The 18911-nt window shown below is 31.2% G+C and overlaps 1 protein-coding gene across 3 annotated transcripts in view; it reads right to left on the bottom strand.

Moving 5' to 3' along the window:
- Positions 1 to 18911, bottom strand: part of LOC143042319 (uncharacterized) — a 72024-nt gene that overhangs the window by 34604 nt on the left and 18509 nt on the right. For 2 of the 3 annotated variants that reach the window (XM_076214587.1, XM_076214589.1), the window contains exon 3: positions 7001 to 7164. The gene's annotated coding sequence lies outside the window, so the exon portion shown is untranslated. Of the gene's footprint in view, positions 1 to 1277; positions 1297 to 7000; positions 7165 to 18911 lie in introns of those variants that run through there. The other variant, XM_076214590.1, reaches the window with a different exon arrangement.

Here is an 18911-nt window from a genome sequence, read left to right as displayed (position 1 = left end):
TAAAATTGTATTTTCTAAGGTTATTGTTGTTATTGTAAAAAATCTCTTATTTGTAAGTCAAAATAAAGTTCATTTCATCTGATTTTTATTAACTATATATATATTGGAAAATTATCTGAGAATTTGACATACAATAGCATTATTTTCAAATGCAAGCTATTAAAAGGTCATTTTAAAAACTCATTAAAGATACATCATACAATTAGCCACAACTGAGGCACATTTTACCTACACATAAACATTGTATAACATTTGCCAGTGGTCCTAGTAGCATAAAAATAGCTGAAAGGTCAAATTAAATATGAAGTTAATGAGAACAAACCAAATATTCATAACAAATTGTGCCAAATCATGCATTCAAAACTTTACTGAAGGTGGTACCTAACACTACAGGGAGATAACTCTGTAAAGTCAGCTTAACGTTTTAATTACGTTGTGTTGTAAAGGGAATATTAAGCTTCTCAATGATCAAAATTGGTGTTTGTCAAACTGCTATATAACCAGTGTAATTTTTCTGACAAAACGGTTGGTTCAAAATTTTTGAAATTTTTATATTTTTGTTAAAGGGTCAAAGTAAATACTTTGACAAAATTTTAAGAAAATTAAACGAGCCAAATTAATTTTGGTGAAAGTGTTGGGTACCACCTTAAAATATGAAATAAGAATACTAAAAATCTCTCATTTGTATCTGTGTCTCATAGGGGTCTAAGCATGATGTGGGATTGTCCATTGTTTTTGTAAACATGAATAGGGCAAGTCAAATCATTGTGACAATAATGTGTGTGAAAACAGGAAACAAAGTCAGACTTAAGACAATTATAAACTGGATACAAGAATTTGACAAAACAATAAGCAGGATTTGGTATCAGACCCCTCCCTCCCCAATCAAATCATATTGTACGACCATGTTTTTTTCATCAAATTGTTAATAGCATATATATATATAATCATATTTTGATTTACATGCATGACATTTAAAAAAGATAATTTTTGTTTCTATATAAAAGTCAAGACTTATAAATAAGGTGATAAAAAAAGATCATAAAAGAAATCACGCTTTAATTTATAATAGTACACTCCGTTAAAATTTGGTCTGCAGTGCTCCTTAGTCTAAGCATCAAAATAGTCAAAAGGTTAAATTAAATATGAAGATGAAGAGAACTGAACACCAAATATTCAAAAGAAAGTAGTTAAAAAAATTAAAATAAAACTTTACCTTTAATATAAAATATAAAAGTTAAAATTTCAAATCTTATATTTATTAATAATTAACTTACTCATTTTCAGTTTTATAAGTAATAAATCCATTTTTTATGTGAAAATCTATTTTTTCCATTCACCATCGTTTAAATCATGTCATAAGCGTCAAACCATCAAGAATCTGCTCTATCAAATATTATATTTATTCTATTTGATCATCAATATTTAAATTCATGGATTAGCTCAGAAGTATGTTGATTCAAGGGGTAGTTCCGCGTACTAAGATATTATAAACAGTTTTGTACATACAATAAAATTGACAATTACGTAGTGAATTGTGGCATATTTTTTTAGTGTTAAATGGGAGATAGAACGATATAATACTATTAGAACAATATTATGTCAATTTAAATTTGCTTTCTCCAATATTCCGATGTGTTCATGTCAAATAAGGTAAAGGTTCAAGAGTACTACTACAAAGGCAACTCAATACCTGGGTTGTAATAAAAGTACATAAAGAAATCCAACTACATAAGCACTGGACTACGTAACGCGCCTTCTGATTGGCTGACGTTATTTTGTTATGAGCCCATAGACATAATTTAGTCATGTGACCGTGACGTCATCAACGTTTTTCCATGGTTTTCTACGGTTTAAAATGGAATTTAGAATTAAATTATAAGAAATGACTGTAATATTTTTTCTGTCTATTCGAAATAACATAAAAAATGTGGTGCACACTGTTAGTAACCCGCTACATGCGTTATTCAGTGTGCACCAATTTTTTTATGTTATTTCTTCATAGACAGAAAAAATATTACAGTTAGTCCTTAAATGGATGACCAACAAAAAATAACAAAATTTGCAACAACATTTGATACAAAAATTTAACAATACTTTTAGATATTTGCTCTCAATAATGACGACTTCAGTATGTATACTAAAGAAATTTATCCTGTTGAACTTACTATAAATAAAGCTAATACTAACAACGACCACTGCCCTTTCCTCGATCTTGATATCTATATCCTTAACAGGAAGCTTAATACAAAAATTTATGATAAAAGAGATGATTTTTCATTTCCTATCATTAATTATTCATTTTTAGATGGTGACTTTACCTTGTCACCATCTAATGGTGTTTACATATCTCAACTTGTATGGTTCGCTCGTGTATGTAACAACCTATTAGATTTTTGCGAGAGAAATTTATTTATTACTGAAAAATTATTTCGATATCACAAACTAGTCAAAACATTTACTACAATTTATCATCAGTATAAGGAAATAATTCGTAAATATAACTCAACATGCAGACATCTTATACATTCAGGTTTTTCACATCCAATCTTTTATGGTAATATTCTTTACAAAGCACAAAAATGTCAGTATTCACCTCAAAAGCTTAAAAAACCTTTAAGCAGACTTATTAAGAAGGGATATAGTTACGATACTGCTGTCAGGACATTAAAGATTGCATATTTTGGCTTTAATATTGATTCGCTTATAGGGTCTTTGCATCGGAACTAAACACATTTATTTAAAAAAAAACAGTTGTGGACATGACTCAGGTTATGTTCTTCTTATATATTTTATGATATTATGATACTAAACCCTTAAAGGGAGGGATTGTGCCTGATATTCATATGATGAAAACATAATCTTTCAATCAGTTTAATTGAGGTCTGGAGCTTGTATGTCAGTTTACTGCTAGTAGTCTGTTGTTATTTATGTATTATTGTCATTTTATTTATTTTCTTTTGTTACATCTTCTGATATCGGACTCTGACTTCTCTTGAACTGAATTTTAATGTGCGTATTGTAATGCTTAATTACTTTTATACATTGGTTAGAGGTATAGGGGGAGGTTTGAGATCTCATAAACATGTTAACCCCGCCGCAATTTTGCGCCTGTCCCAAGTCAGGAGCCTCTGGCCTTTGTTAGTCTTGTACGATTTTTAATTTTAATTTCTTGTGTATAATTCAGAGTTTAGTATGACGTCCATTATCACTGTACTAGTATACATATTTTTTAAGGGGCCAGCTGAAGGACACCTACTGGTGCTGGAGTTTCTCACTACATTGAAGACCCATTGGTGGCTTTCGGCTGTTGTCTGCTCGATGGTCGGGTTGTTGTCGCTTTGACACATTCCCCATTTCCTTTCTCAAATTTAAGATACGTTTTCTTCATATATTAAAATAAAGCTAAAATCATACTAAACAAAAGTTAAGAAAAGTAAAAGATCTGTTCATTCTTTAGTCTAGTCCTACTTTTTTGCTCAATGAAAAATTTACTCTTAAGGGGGTAAACCTTGGTTCAGGGAGATAACTCTTTAAATCCGTTAAGCGTTTATTAAAGTCAAGTTCATCAATGTATTTTAAGCATTTACCTGAAACAGATTGAAAATAATCTATGTAACCTAGAAGCTTAGAATATATTTTTGAAAATGGTTGCCACAAACGTACTGATGATTTTAATAGTTATTTCCCTTAACCTAGGTCTACCTCCTTAAATCTACAAAGTAATTCAAAATTGATCAATTTTTGGTATCTAATGCCACTGTCAGCATGCCAGTTTTTATTGAGTGAGGAAGCCTTTAACAATACCACAGTCCATCACCAGTTAATCTTAGTCAATTAAATTTTGATTGATTGATTGATTTAGAGTGTTTTGATGCCACTTTTAAGCCCGACTTTGGGGCTTTTTTTGTGGCAGCCAGTTTTTATTGGTGGAGGAAGCCTGAGTGCCCTAGAAACCACAAACTTCGATAAGAAAACTGACAATTCTAGTCAATTAAGATTGGAGATGAGTGCACCTGCATGAGCGGGGTTCCAACTCACAACCTTAGTGTTGACTGGCTAGTGATGACAGAAGTAGAACTGCTTAGACCATTTGGCCACTGAGGTCCCTATATTATTTTTTGAACTCATCTGCCACATGTGAATTACATGTGTGGTAGGAACTCATAACATCAGTGTTGATAAGATTAGTCATACTGTAGATGAACTTAAGATGTAGATTCAGGAATTAAAAAAAGGGGGACCCCCAAACTAACCATGATTAGGAATGGACCATGTAAAAGTTATATGCAATATCTATACATATAGCTCCTTAATTGGGAATAGAGGCTAGAGCCCCTACACCTCACCCAAATCTTCCTCTGAACTACCTTAAATAATAAGCTTGCAAGGCCCTTGTATTCAACCAGCCGGTAAACCAAAGACTTGAAAAATAGTACCTGAATTGCTTCTCCACTTAAGCTCCAAGCATTTGGAAGTACGAGCAAATACTGGTTGGCACTGAGTATAGGAATACTGTAAATTCAGCAATTATTGCATGAATTTATTATTGTAATTTTCTCATTTCAAACAAAAATGCAATTTAAATTTTTGCAATATTGAGAAAAATCAAGTTTTATTCATATAAAATTTCAAAATGCAAGTTAAAACTATTGTGTCCTGATGATTTCCTGTCACATATTTTTCGCAATAACAAAAACAATTTGCAATAAATTCAGAATTTATGCTTTTCTTTCAAATACAAAATTAGCAGAAAATGAATGTTTTTTTATTAACTATTTGCCTTTTCATACAAATTCTTTCTTAAGTTATGAAAATAGAATAGGATTCTTCAACAATTCTAAATACTGTAATTTCAGAAATTATTGCAATGTTCTTAAAATAGCGAAAAATGTGACAGGGTTATAATCGCAATAATTAAAATTGCATTTTTTATTTTTTTTTTAAATGAATCAAACATGATTTTTCTGAATATCGCAAAATATAAAATCACATTTGAGTCTAAAATGACAAAATCACAATTATTAAGGCAAACAATAATTTCTAAATTTGCAGTAAATACATGTGACATAATGTTTGTAATTTTACAATTAACAACTTTACAAGTACATTGGAATAAATAATTTAAATTGATAATGCATTTTTTTTACTTTAGATTATTATTTAATATTCTTTCATAAACTTCTATTTTTTTTGCATGTAAAATATTATCTCTCGATCAATTATGCCTATATATTACCCTGTTTTCAGTTTTAATTTAGTATTCAATAATTAATAATGCATACATACATTAAAGAGCAAGAAAAAATCTGTTTAAATTATGAATATCATTGTGAATACTTCCTCTATTTAGCTTTTAAATGTAAAATACATACAGATACCTTGTCCCGATATTTAGTTTGAATTTCTGGACCAAAACATCGTTCTTTTATTCCATGTACTTTAAGATCTTTACTATATCCTTTAGCTTTTAATAATAGGTTTTAAATATAACAATAAAATATTTAAATAAAAGTAAACTTATTCATAGCTAAAAGTGGGGAAAAGGTATGAAATCATTAAAAGGAAATGTACGACAAAAAATATATAAATAAATTTAGATTTCATGCATAAATCTATGACTGATTTGTAGAGTTGTTTAGTACTGTTTTACCCATAATAAAAGATATCCCAGGTTACGATGAAATCAAACTGGGATGAACTTAGAACTAGGGGGTCTATACACAATTTTCATACTTTAAATTTGTTGGTTGCTGTGCATTTTGTCAAACCGTCAATATTTTTCTCTTCAAGGTGACATGGCGAAATTTAATCAATTTTTAATTGAATATTACAAAGACAGAAACATTCTTCTTCTAAATATATAAATCTATGTGGGGTAGCATAAATATTGTTCTTCTTTCCCTCAAAAATGTATAAAATGCACTTTAAAGCAAAGATAACTAAACATATTAATTAATTATAGACTAAAACAAACCAATACATTTTAAAATAATAGAACAATTAGATTAGACCAATGGCAAGATTTCTAATTTCTGTGTACACTTAACATTGATTGATTGATCGTTGATGTTTAACAGCACTTTAATAATCTCTGGGCTTAGTTTATATAAGCCATCTTTTTTATTATCGATTGATCGATTGTTGGTGCTTTAACGCCACTTTGGGCCATTTTGATGGAAGTCAGTTTTTATGACTTTTATAGGTGGAGGATGCTGGAGTGCTCTGAAAAAAACGACAGACCTTCGATAGGAAATTCCCCAAAACTGACAATCTTATAAAAAAGAAGATGTGGTATGATTGCCAATCTTAGTCAAATAAGATTGGAGTAGAGTGCATTGTCATGAGCAAGGTTTCTAAATTCACAACCTCAGTATTGATTGGCTAATGGGTAGTAGAACTATTTAGACCACTTGGCCACTGAGGCCCCTTTATTATTGTTGAGGAAGCCAGGCTACGTGCAGAGAATCAACACCAGCAGGAAAACTATCAATCGTAGACAATCAAGATAAGAGTGGAATACACCTTACAAATTGAGTGGGGGTTCAAACTCAAAACATCAATTTAAATTTTTGACAAACCTATGCATGATCACTGTAGGTGAACTACTTAGACTCCCAGGACAAAAATAATCCCCCCCCCCCTCCCTCCTTTTTTTCACACATGTTTGGAATATTTTTCATCTTGTATACCCAAATCAGTGTGACCTCTCCTTTTCTGCACAACACTTTTTTTTAATATTTTTTTAATATTTTTCACTTTGTATGTCCAACACCCCCACCCCTCTTTATCACATCCCACATGTTTTTCAAATATTTTTCATCTTGTTTGCCCGACAACACAGCTCATACTTTTAGAACATTTTTTTTATCTTGTATTCATACAATATCATAACAACAAAAATTAAGAAGGTAAAACAAGGATAGCATTTTTTTTAAATCAAAAAGATCCGATTCTTTTTTATATAGATGTATTTTCTATTTATAATTACTTTCCATACCATTATTAAAGACTTTTAAAAAATATCAGATGTTGACTAATGTCAAACTGGTGTTGGTTAGGTTGATTTTGATTTTTTTTTCAATGGTCCTCTTCATGTAGTGTTTCTGTGATGGTGATCTTCACAATAAATTCTTTTCCTTCTGCTCTTTTACTAATATTTATCTGGAAAAAAAGTAAGAATAAAATAAATATGACACGAACCTACATCAGTATTGGCATGTTGCTACCTATCATAATGTATAATGCTTACTTTTCTTGCATTAATATACTGTGAATTCAGAAATTATTGAGATTTTTTTATTATTGCGAAAAATGCAAAGGGTAATATAATAGCAATAATCTAAAGTCGCATTTTGGAATTTTATATATTTAATTTAAACAAGATTTTTCTCAAAAATGCAAAGTTAAAATCGCATGAAAGTTTTAAATGACAAAATTGCAATATCAAATGACAAAATCGCAATATCAAATGCAATAATTTCTGCATTTACAGTATTGTTTTATTCTGTCTTACAATGGATTGAAAGAATGTTTGAAGTACTATGTACACGTAATCTTTATGAAATGCTCTGCAGGATACAGCTTGATACGACTGAAGAGGTCAAAACCTAAACCTGGCAAGTATGGATACAACATTCAAGCTTGCTACAGCTCTGAATTTGGATTGGAAGACAAACAACAGCATACAAAACATGTACGTACAACAATGAAAACCAAAAACTTGTTTTATTACAACTGGCCAATTTAGTTAACCTCATATGAGCATACACACTTGAGTTAGGCCACAATTAAAAATATTTTGGTTTGCCCAAACCCTACCCAAAAGGTTGAGACAGTGGGTAGGTAGGTAGGCATTTTCTTTTTTTTTTTTTCAAAAAAAGAAATTGAAGTATTGGATGTTTATTAGTCTTCATGCCTATCTGATTAAAAAAAACTTCTTTAAATCAGGACAATAAAAGAATTTGAGTAGGCAGCTTTTTTCTGGGTAGGTAGCGTTTGGGCAAACAATTAAACCTATTCTTTTTTTATGGCCTTGGCCTTTATTGTTGTACTCTAAAAGATTGCTGTTATGAAATGTCACACATAGCTTAACCATTTTAGTTCCCTTACATGGTAAATACTGGTCTGTTAATAAATATAAACATTGATCTATTTTCACCAACAAACAATAGTCGAGCACGCACTTCTGAAATAACTTACATGCATCAAGACACGTAGGCAAAGAAAATGTAAAAGATATTTCAGAAACTAGCAATAATAAAAGTGTGAATAAATACATCTGTTGATTTCAAAATCTGAAACAGAAATTTGTTGGCTTTATTTATGAAATTTGACATTTTCTGCCATTTCAATTCACTGTAATATTTTACACTTCACAAAAAACTTATAAAATTTTATTAGTTTGATGTTTTGCCTATATAAAACAATTGAAAATATGTGTCAATAAAGGGAATTGAATGGTAAATGTCCTATTAATGTGCATAAAACATCTTTTAACAGGGTAATGTGTAAAAAGTAAGATCACAAAAATACTGAACTTAAGAGGAAAATCAATTCGGAAAGTCCATAATCACATGGCAAAATCAAATAACAAAACGCATCAAAAACAAATGGACAAGAACTGTCATATTCCGGACATGATACAGGCATTTTCAAATGTAGAAAATGGTGGATTAAACCTGGTTTTATAGCACTAACCCTCTCACTTTGATGACAGTCTCGTCAAATTCCGTTATATTTGGTATATAAAATGGTATTTCAGATCATAACATGGTGGATTCATTATTATTCTTAAGATACCATTTCTCATCGGTTTTTCGAAGTAACAGGCAAGCCACTTATTCAAATGCATGAAATGTTCAGCGAATTACAATTTTTCATAGGCTTTGTATAATGCAAGAGATTGGCAAAATCGTGAAATCAAATATCCACGAAAAATTTAGAGCTGCCAACAGTTTTACATTACAGCTGGAGTCAGTTAAAAAAAAAAAAATACGACTAAGATTGGCAGGGGCGGATCCAGCCATTTTAAAAAGGGGGGGTTCCCAACCCAGAGTAAAGGGGGGGTTCCAGCTATATGCTCCCATTCAAATGCATTGATCGGCCAAAAAAAAGGGGGGGTCCAACCCCCGTAACCCCCCCTCTGGATCCGCACCTGATTGGTCATGAGTCATGAAAGTTCAGTAGCTATATATATACATGTATAAAGCAAATTTACAGATCTAACATTGTTGGGTTGATGTTTAGATGAGTTGTATATATATAAACATATACAACTCGTCTAAACATCAACCCAACAATGTTAGATCTGTAACTTTGTAAATCAGTCTGATATCGTGACACCAAATCCCTGCACTGCAGCCGTCCCGCTAGACACGACGGCTGCAGTGCAGGCGATTTGGTGTCACGATATCACAGTAGCATGGGTTCGAATCCTGGCGAGGGAAGAACCAAAAATTTGCGAAAGCAAATTTACAGATCTAACATTGTTGGGTTGATGTTTAGACAAGTTGTATATACATTATGTACACAGCCATGTATCACCATCATTGATGGCGATCCGATGGATACATCTGTTGTAGGGTTGTCACTGACTCAGACGTATATATATAAACATATATATATATAAAATATACAACTCGTCTCAACATCAACCCAAAAATGTTAAAGATCTGTTCTTCCCTCGCCAAGATTCGAACCCATGCTACTGCAGAGATATCGTGACACCTAATCGCCTGCATTACAGTCGTCCCACTAGACCACACGACCACCTGGGTGATCCTATGGATAAATCTGTTGTAGAGTTGTCACTGACTCAGACGTATATATATATAGTATGTTGAGATCAATCTTTGTTGTAAGTTTTTTTGTGAAACTGACTCCATGACATTAAGCATGCAACAACAATCAAACAATTTATCAGCACAAAGTGACACCACCCAAATTTCGTACTCGGTCTGTGGTACTTAAAAGCTTTGTGTTTAAGTTTCATTTGGTTAAGGCAAACTAAAATTAGAGAACGAAAACCAATTTTGGGACATACATGCAGACAAATTAGCAGACAAGGGTAACACTTAATGTTTCATTCACCAAGCAAGGGGGAGGGAAGGGGGATAAAATATTCTATACATGATCAACATGTATGTACAACCACTGATATTAGGTTTCTGACTGTAGTCCTGATCGACAGGCGGATGAATAATGTAGCATTGTTTGATTTTTCTTAGTTTAGTTCTTCAACAATCCTCACGTTGAGGAAAACCTTTTAAAATACATGTAACAGTTTGGTCATCTATAACATTTTTTTTTTTATTTCAACCCTCTTTCTTTTTAACAATTGAATAGTTTTTTTATTCTTATTCTGACACTAAGAGAAAAACCTCTTAATATTACAGTCTAATCTTCTAAAAAAATATTTTTTTATTTCAACCATCCTTCTTTTCATTGATAAATTCATAAAATAGTTTTTTTCATGTTGATTTTAACACTTACATAACAGTTTGGTCCTCCTTACAAACATTATTCTTATACGTACTTTAACCCTCCCCCTTTTTATTTTATTTCATTTATATTTTTATGATTGTTTCAACAGGGAGAAAAAAACCTTTCAAAATAACCACTTAAATCCTATTGACTCTATAAAACAGTTTGAGATGTTAGTAAGAGGAGATGTCACGGGCAAACGTCAACGAGACAGTAAAAGGGATAGGGTTAAAATTAAGCTACTATTAAGGCTCTTTGAAATTGTCAAAGCCACTCAACATTATAAGACTATCTTGTACCTGTTGATTTTTCCTATTAGCGACAGGTGAGGTGTTTAGTCATTTTATCAATTTAAACATTCAAATTTATTGAACGAATCGACTATATATAAAGCCCCTTTTAAGATTCTGCTTCATATATTTCCTATATATCAAATATTTTATTAATCCATGGCTAAACATAAATGATGGAGCTCTGAGGTTGACCTAACAATCTGATTTGCACAAATCCTTGAATTCAAGAATAGATTTGACCTGTAAAAGTTAAAATCTTTAATTTGCAGTTGATGCATATTTATTTTCTGTAAGAATTTCACACAAAACTCTAAATATAAATGAATATAGTTCTTAATGACCTAAATATCTGTGGTTTGATTGACACTTCTTCTTGCTAAATTATCACCTTAAAATATTATGAGAATATAATTATTAAGAAGACTTTTTTTTCTGACCTACTTTTCCCTTGGCAGTAGTGCAGGTGCAGATCCAGGATTTTGGAAAGGAGGAGGGCTAGCAAACCATCATTAGCAGTGATACTTTCAAAAATTCTAAGCATTTGTCATATACGAATATATGCCCCCCCCCCCCCCCCAAAAAAAATCTGCCTTTGTAGTGAGGTATTGTATAACAGAGACTCTTTAGTATTGTGCTCTAATGGGATACTATTTTAATTTCAAAGGAAATTGAACATGTTGAACATAAATAATTTGGAGTTGTTCAATTTTGTTTAATTACATTTCAATATTCTATAAACTTAGTTTGTACTCAGTGGACATATATGCAAGAGAGAAATGGTTTTCGAGATATAAGTCATTGAAAATTTGATGGGAAATAATTCTCTAGATAATTTATACATTACTATTGACACCTTAATTTTGTATCAAAAGATTTTACTATATTTTCAACAAGAGTGCACACACTGAAATGTCTCGCCTTCTTTACTAATCATTGATATTATGTTGATAGACCTAAATATAAAGCTTTATTACAACTGTCACATTAACTCAAGATTAACCAAGAAAACAAAACATTGATCAATGAACCATGAAAATGAGGTCAAGGTCAAATGAACCATGCCAGGCAGACATGTACAGCTAACAATTCTTCAATACAACAAATAAAGTTGACTTATTGCTTATAAATTAAGAAAAACAGACCAAAACACAAACACTTAACACTTAGCAATGGACCGTGAAAATGAGGTCAAGGTCAAATAAAACCTGCGTAACAGACATATAGATAATAAAATATTTCCATACACCAAATATAGTTGACCTAATGCATAAAGTATTAGAAAAATGGACCAAAACTCAAACTTAACTTTGACCACTGAACCATGAAAATGAGGTCAAGGTCAGATGACACCTGTCAGCTAGACATGTACACCTTACAATCATTCCATACACCAAATATACTAGACCTATTGTTTATAGTATCTGAGATATGGACTTGACCACCAAAACTTAACCTTGTTCACTGATCCATGAAATGAGGTCGAGGTCAAGTGTAAACTGTCTGACAGGCATGAGGACCTTGCAAGGTACGCACATACCAGATATAGTTATCCAATTACTAATAATAAGAGTGAATTTAACATTACAAAAATTCTTAACATTTTTTTCAAGTAGTCACTGAACCATGAAAATGAGGTCAAGGACATTGGACATGTGACTGACGGAAAGTTCGTAACATGAGGCATCTATATACAAAGTATGAAGCATCCAGGTCTTCTACATTCTAAAATATAAAGCTTTTAAGAAGTTAGCTAACGCCGCCGCCGCCGCCACTGCCGGATCACTATCCCTATGTCGAGCTTTTTGCAACAAAAGTTGCAGGCTCGACAAAAATAACATTAATAACTATATTTAATCATATAAAAGATAGAAAAAAGTAAAATCACAAAAATACTGAACTTAGAGGAAGATCAATTGGGAAAGTCCATAATCACATGGCAAAATCAAATAACAAAACGCATCAAAAACGAATGGACAAGAACTGTCATATTCCTGACTTGGTACAGGCATTTTCAATGTAGGTGTTAATTGGCAATTCTTTTTAATGGCACTACATGGATAAAACCAGAGAATTCAGAACATGACAAAAATTTAAAAAAAAAACCCCAGAGGAGCCATTATATCATTTAAAAGGTGGTACTTTTGTAAATAACAGTACAGGGGGTCTCATTAGGGGGTTCTGATCCCGGATCCCGCTTACTGTTTTGTCAGATTCACGTATCCCGCTTACACTATGTACGTAAGCAATTCTCTTTTTTTTGTCATTTCCCAGATCCCGCAAGACCTCATTTCCCGTTTTCACGACACAATAATTTGACTTTCACGTGTCACGCTTACAAAAAATCGGCAATCCCGCGTCATGCTTAGACCCCAATGAGACCCACAGTACAGGGGATAACTCTGTAAAAGTCAGCTGAATGTTTAATCATGTTCTTCTGTTAAGGAAATATTAAGCTTCTCAATGATAAAAAAAAAAAGTGTTTGTCAAACTGTTATTATTAATTCAATTAAATTTTTCAATAAAGGGTGTGGTTCAAGTGTTTTGAAATTTTTATATTTTTGTCAATACGAAAATATTTTGTCTAAATTTTATGAAAATTTAACAAACCTTATTTTTTGTTCCACCTTCAATAGAACTTGTAGTACAAATTAAACTGTTTGATAAAGAGATTCAATAAAAATTTGAGATAGCAGAAACAGCTAAAATGCAACATGAGGGAAATATTACCTTTTGACCCCCTCCCCCTTTTTTTCCTAACTGTTTCGCAAAACTGGCAAAGTCATGCACTGAATTTCTATAATATCTCTTGCTCTGCATTGAGGAGGGGATCATTGTATTCATATAAGTCAGGAATGTGCACAAGCTGACAGAACCTGGCCTACATGACCAGTAATTTTGATTCAAGCAAATAATGTTTACATTTAATAGTTAAAGATGTACATAAAGACTAACCTATCATCACATTCAAACTAGAGGCAAATTACAACTTATTTAATAATATTCAACTATCAGTCATTGTCAGTTATCGGGGGAAAAAAATGCAAAAAAAAAGCATAAGTGTTTACTGTTCAATTATTTCTTCAAGTAAATTAATACAGTAGCATTTATCACCGATTCTCCTGACACAAACATGTTTGCTTCATACAACAGAACTTGTGCTATTGGGTGGGACTCGACACTAACATTGGGTTAAAAATCAACAATTATTTACAAGTGTCATAACATTTCAAATTGTTTATTTATAACAATAAATTCATTATAAAACATATTATTACAGATATTATGTTACCCCCTAGACAAATTTTATTTCTAAGCACATCTCTCTTTAATGTCTCTCGTGTTACGTAATTCAAATATAAAAACCGAAATACGCAGAATCATGCTACGATCAAGGGGGTATCCCAATTGCTTCCATTACAATCCCATTATCTTTAATACAAATATCGCTTTGTCATGGCGTAAGACCTTAGAAGAGTATTATGCATTTATTGCAGTCATTCAACAACTTAAATGCATTTTAATATTTCAAATAAGGTGTGATAAATTATGCCAATAGACTGAACATGTGTTAAAGTATTAAGACAGATAGTTTTTGGCGATAGTTATCAAATACTTGCGGAGTGAATTATGGACATGATTGAATAATTCGAGTGTTGAACAAGCGCTACATTCTTAAAATTTGATTTATATAAGTGTTCCGAGGTTATGAAATACAAAGTAATATGTCGCGTTTCGGTTATAAATAATCAAATTCTAAAGTCTGAAAAGTTGAATTATTGAACACTTTTGAAAAGGTCCAGCCCTCATTTGTTGTTTTAATCTTCAGATTGGCATAAACACAATCTGTATCTATTATAAAACATAAAATCATTTTGTGTAAATATTGGAACATCCCATTATTTAGGTCAATAAAATTAAAGAATTGAGTGCAATTCATCTCTATTGCTATATGGAAGACATCTTTAAGCGCGTCTGGCGTACTAAATTATAATTGATCCTGGTACTTTTGAAAACTATTTAAGCTTATTAGGCTATATGTTTGTTATAACTGGACATCTGACAGACCTTATGGTACAATTTTGATGTCAACAGAGAGAGTCTACACACACAAAGCACAAGTAACAGGCTATTATTTGAACTTGGAATTATTTTTAATTATGGAATTTGCATAATTTCTTGTGCTTGAAATTTTTAATAAATTCCAATGTTTCTTTAAGAAATAATTCTTTCATGTGTTTACGAATATAATGCCTACCCATGTTAAAATGAGCATAGAGCATATATGACATGATAGAATTATTTTGATTCTATTAGGAATATTTTGAACTTTTGTACTTCGAAGATCTAATATATATAATACATGCTCAAAGTGTCGCCATTTTGATTTGTTGAACCAAAAACATTATAGAAATTCAACAGTTTAACAATAAAAAAAGAACCGAAACATTCAAACTTACTTTTAGAAATGTTTTTATTTAATTTCCTAGAGAGCAACACCAACAAAAGTGTCAAATTTGATCTCCGTTGATGTTTAAAATGCATCTGACATTGCAATTTCGATTGTGACGTCAATCACGTGCAGCCCATGTTTTATTGGAATTAGAACATGGCTTTGTATTCAAAGCTTAAGAAGAACGTCATATTAGAATTGGTATTATAATGATTTGAGCAGTTCTTAATGCTTTCAATACAATGCATTTTGTAAAGAAAGTGTTTTAAATGCAGCACATTACATTTAAGTACAGAATAAACATGGAATTTATTAAAAATTTCAAGCACAAGAAATTATGTAAATTCCATAATTAACATAATTCCAAGTTCAAATAATAGCCTATTATTTGCTGTACATCAATAGTTAGTGTTATGCAAAATCGTTTGTCATATTTTTGTCATAGATTCTAAAAATCCAGAATTTAAACCATAAAGTTTATTCAAATTAGTCTTGCTCTGTTGTTTTGTCATCTGGATAACGAATTTTTGTATCCATTATCATTATTATATTCATATCTGTATTTGACTGGTTACTTTTTCAAAGGGTGGTGATGTCTGATGACCAGGTAACAGCAGCTAACAGTCAATAAACTCATCATAGATACCAGGACTAAATTTAGTATATACGCCAGACACGCGTTTCGTCTACATTTAAGAAGTGACGCTCGAATCCAAAAAAGTTAAAAAGGACAAATAAAGTACGAAGTTGAAGAGCATTGAGAACCAAAATTCCTAAAAGTTTTTCCAAATACAGCTATAAGGTATTCTATGCCTGAGGTAGAAAAGCCTTAGTATTTCAAAAACAGGTGTTTCAAATTTTAAATTTTTGCAGAATATTGGCTCCATTCACATATTTACGTTGACTATTTTTTCTTTATAATTTCTCAATATACCAAATATACACTGTTTTCAGGTAACCTTTCTTGGAAATCCAGGTCCTGCAAGGCCTGCAAGCTCCAGAAAATCCCCCCCCCCCCCCACAAAATTGCAAAAATAAATGTGTGCAATCTATTATAGTTTACAGTATATATCTAAACTCATATCCTTATATATGTATGTCAATAAGTCAAATCAAATGTCATTTCTGGGGACACTCTAGCTGCACATTTTTATGCTAATTGTTTCCCAATCAAGAAAACCTTTTATAAAAATAAGCTTTAAAGACATTTATACAAGAAATATTAAAAGAACCTTAGTGAGCGGGCTCACATACCGCACATCCGCACATTGTCACTGGACAAATAAAATAACTCTAAGAAAAAAAAATTGAATCATATTTTCCACATAGTATGTCCTTATTATCTAAAAGGTTTCATTAAATTCTGTCGAGTGGTTTTCAGAGAGTTTTGATTACAAACTGTTGCTGTCAGTTAAAATATAGAGGCAAAGAAGTTAAAAGGGAAGTAACTCCTAGAAAACATATTGAATCATAATATCCTGTCGATTTACACATCTACATACCATGTCCTTATTATCTATAAAGTTTCATGAAATTCTGTTGTGTGGTTTCAGAGGAGTTGCAACGACAAACTGTTGCAGTAGTATATTGAAGTAAATAAGTTCAAAGGGGCGTAACTCCTAGAAAAAATATTGAATTATAATTTCCTGTAGATATGCACATCTGCATAGTATGTCCTTATTATCTACAAATCATACTATTTGATACAGCAAGATAAAAGAAACCCAGAGGATGACTTTTCACTATGTTAAGAATTTTCAGAATTTTTTTTTATTGTTGGTACAAGAGGGGGATGAGGGAACTGCAACGCCTCTCCTTTCCACATTCCCCCTCCCCCATTTTTGCAAATTTTGTTTATTTCAAAGACAAAACAAAAGGATACAACATTGAATAGCTACTAGACTATCAAATAATTCTATTTTTACTTGTCATGACTTTCAGATGTTACCCTACCCCCCTTCTGCTACCAACCTTTCTCAGCCTATTCCTTCTTATTAATTCCATAGCCTTTTAAAAATTTTACAATGGTTATCTGTTTTACAATTTGTTCAAGTGAAATTGATACATGTAAAGGTCGACATTTTGATAGATAAGAAATTCTATTCAATAGTATTGTATATGCAGAAAATAAAAAAACTGGAGATTTTAAATTAAATTTTGTAGACAAATGTTTATTTCATTTCTCACAATAGGATATTTGATTCACATGTACTGTTAAACTTAACTTTCAGCTTCATAACATGCAAAAATCTGTTTAAACGTGTAAAAACATCAATTTTAACAATAGGTTTACAAAGTGCATTTAAGCTAAAGTGAATTTTCCCAGCCCATAAAATATTTATGTGTTATCATTTACATACATGTATTAACTCAATTGTATTAAGTTTTCAAGTTTGCAGACATCAAAATTTCAGAGGAACATCTGTAAAATCAAATACTGTAAACCACCATTTTTCCCAAGCGATTCATGTTCACGACTTTCGACTTTCGTGATTAGAGAAATAACTTGAATTTAAAAATGTCCAGAATATTTTGTAAAACTTGGATCTTCCCTTATGTTAATGAGAAGATCATGAAAATAAATCCCCACAAAGTTTACTAGATAAGAAATATTCTGGGTATGCAAGAAAGATAATGTAGGACAGAAATTCACAAGACAAAAAGTCAAAGATAAAATATCACCGACAAATGACAATTAAGGATGTTCGCTACTCTGTTAAAAAATAACAAGCTTTTTAAAAGACTATAATGAATTGATAGTATATAAATAATGAAACTAAAAAAATAGAAAAAAATGGAGGGTCGGTGTGCTCATTTTAGAGATATAAGCCATTGAAAATTTGGCGGGAAATTATTCTCTCTAGATTTTTCATATATTTAACATTGGCACCTTGTTTGTTTCTAACACTATGAAAAAATATCAAGAATTTTATAAAATTCTGAAATATGGCTTTTTGAACCTTATATGATAAAATTATAAAAAGAAAAGTAGGGGTTAGTGGGCAAAATTTTTTAATGACAATACATGGATAAAACTAGAAGATTCCGAAAATCTGGCAAAAAGTTAAAAAAATGGAGGAGCAAACATCCTTAAGTTATTAAAATTTGTTCTAAAAATAATAAAAATTTAACTATTTTATATAAATCAACTTTGTGATTAAAATATTAAATAAATATCAATAATGATCAAATAATTGTTAGAAAATCAAAATGTCAAAGAGACTTGGTGACCTTACATAATTGTCTTCATAATTATATGCCAAAAAATATATCCTTTGCACTATTAAAATTTAATAATATGAACAATTTCCTAAACTTAAAAATGAATTTTTGAGAAAAAAAAAGAAAGTATTCAAGTTATTTTTACTTACAGTATTTAAACCATTGTCAACTAACTATTTGTGGATTTTTTTCCTATCAAATTCTTGAATTTATGTCTGTTGACGGCAAGAAAATATGTTGGTTTACAGTGATGGTACATTAATTTATCTGAGTCAGCAATCATTTTTTTTAACTGTTTTGGTTACAAAAATTTTTTGGCATGTGAAAATTCTTGCATTTTTTCCTATGTTTTATTTTTTGACATGCCATGAATTACATGTTGATTTGCAGCCAGGATCATCAAACACAATTTGTAAACTCTTAAGATAATTGTGGCCATATTTGATTCTGATTGGCCAAGT

Source organism: Mytilus galloprovincialis, chromosome 8 (assembly GCF_965363235.1).
Source record: "Mytilus galloprovincialis chromosome 8, xbMytGall1.hap1.1, whole genome shotgun sequence".
NCBI lineage: Eukaryota > Metazoa > Mollusca > Bivalvia > Mytilida > Mytilidae > Mytilus > Mytilus galloprovincialis.
The sequence above is the reverse complement of the archived record's forward strand: the minus strand, read 5'-3'. Positions and strand labels throughout refer to the sequence as shown.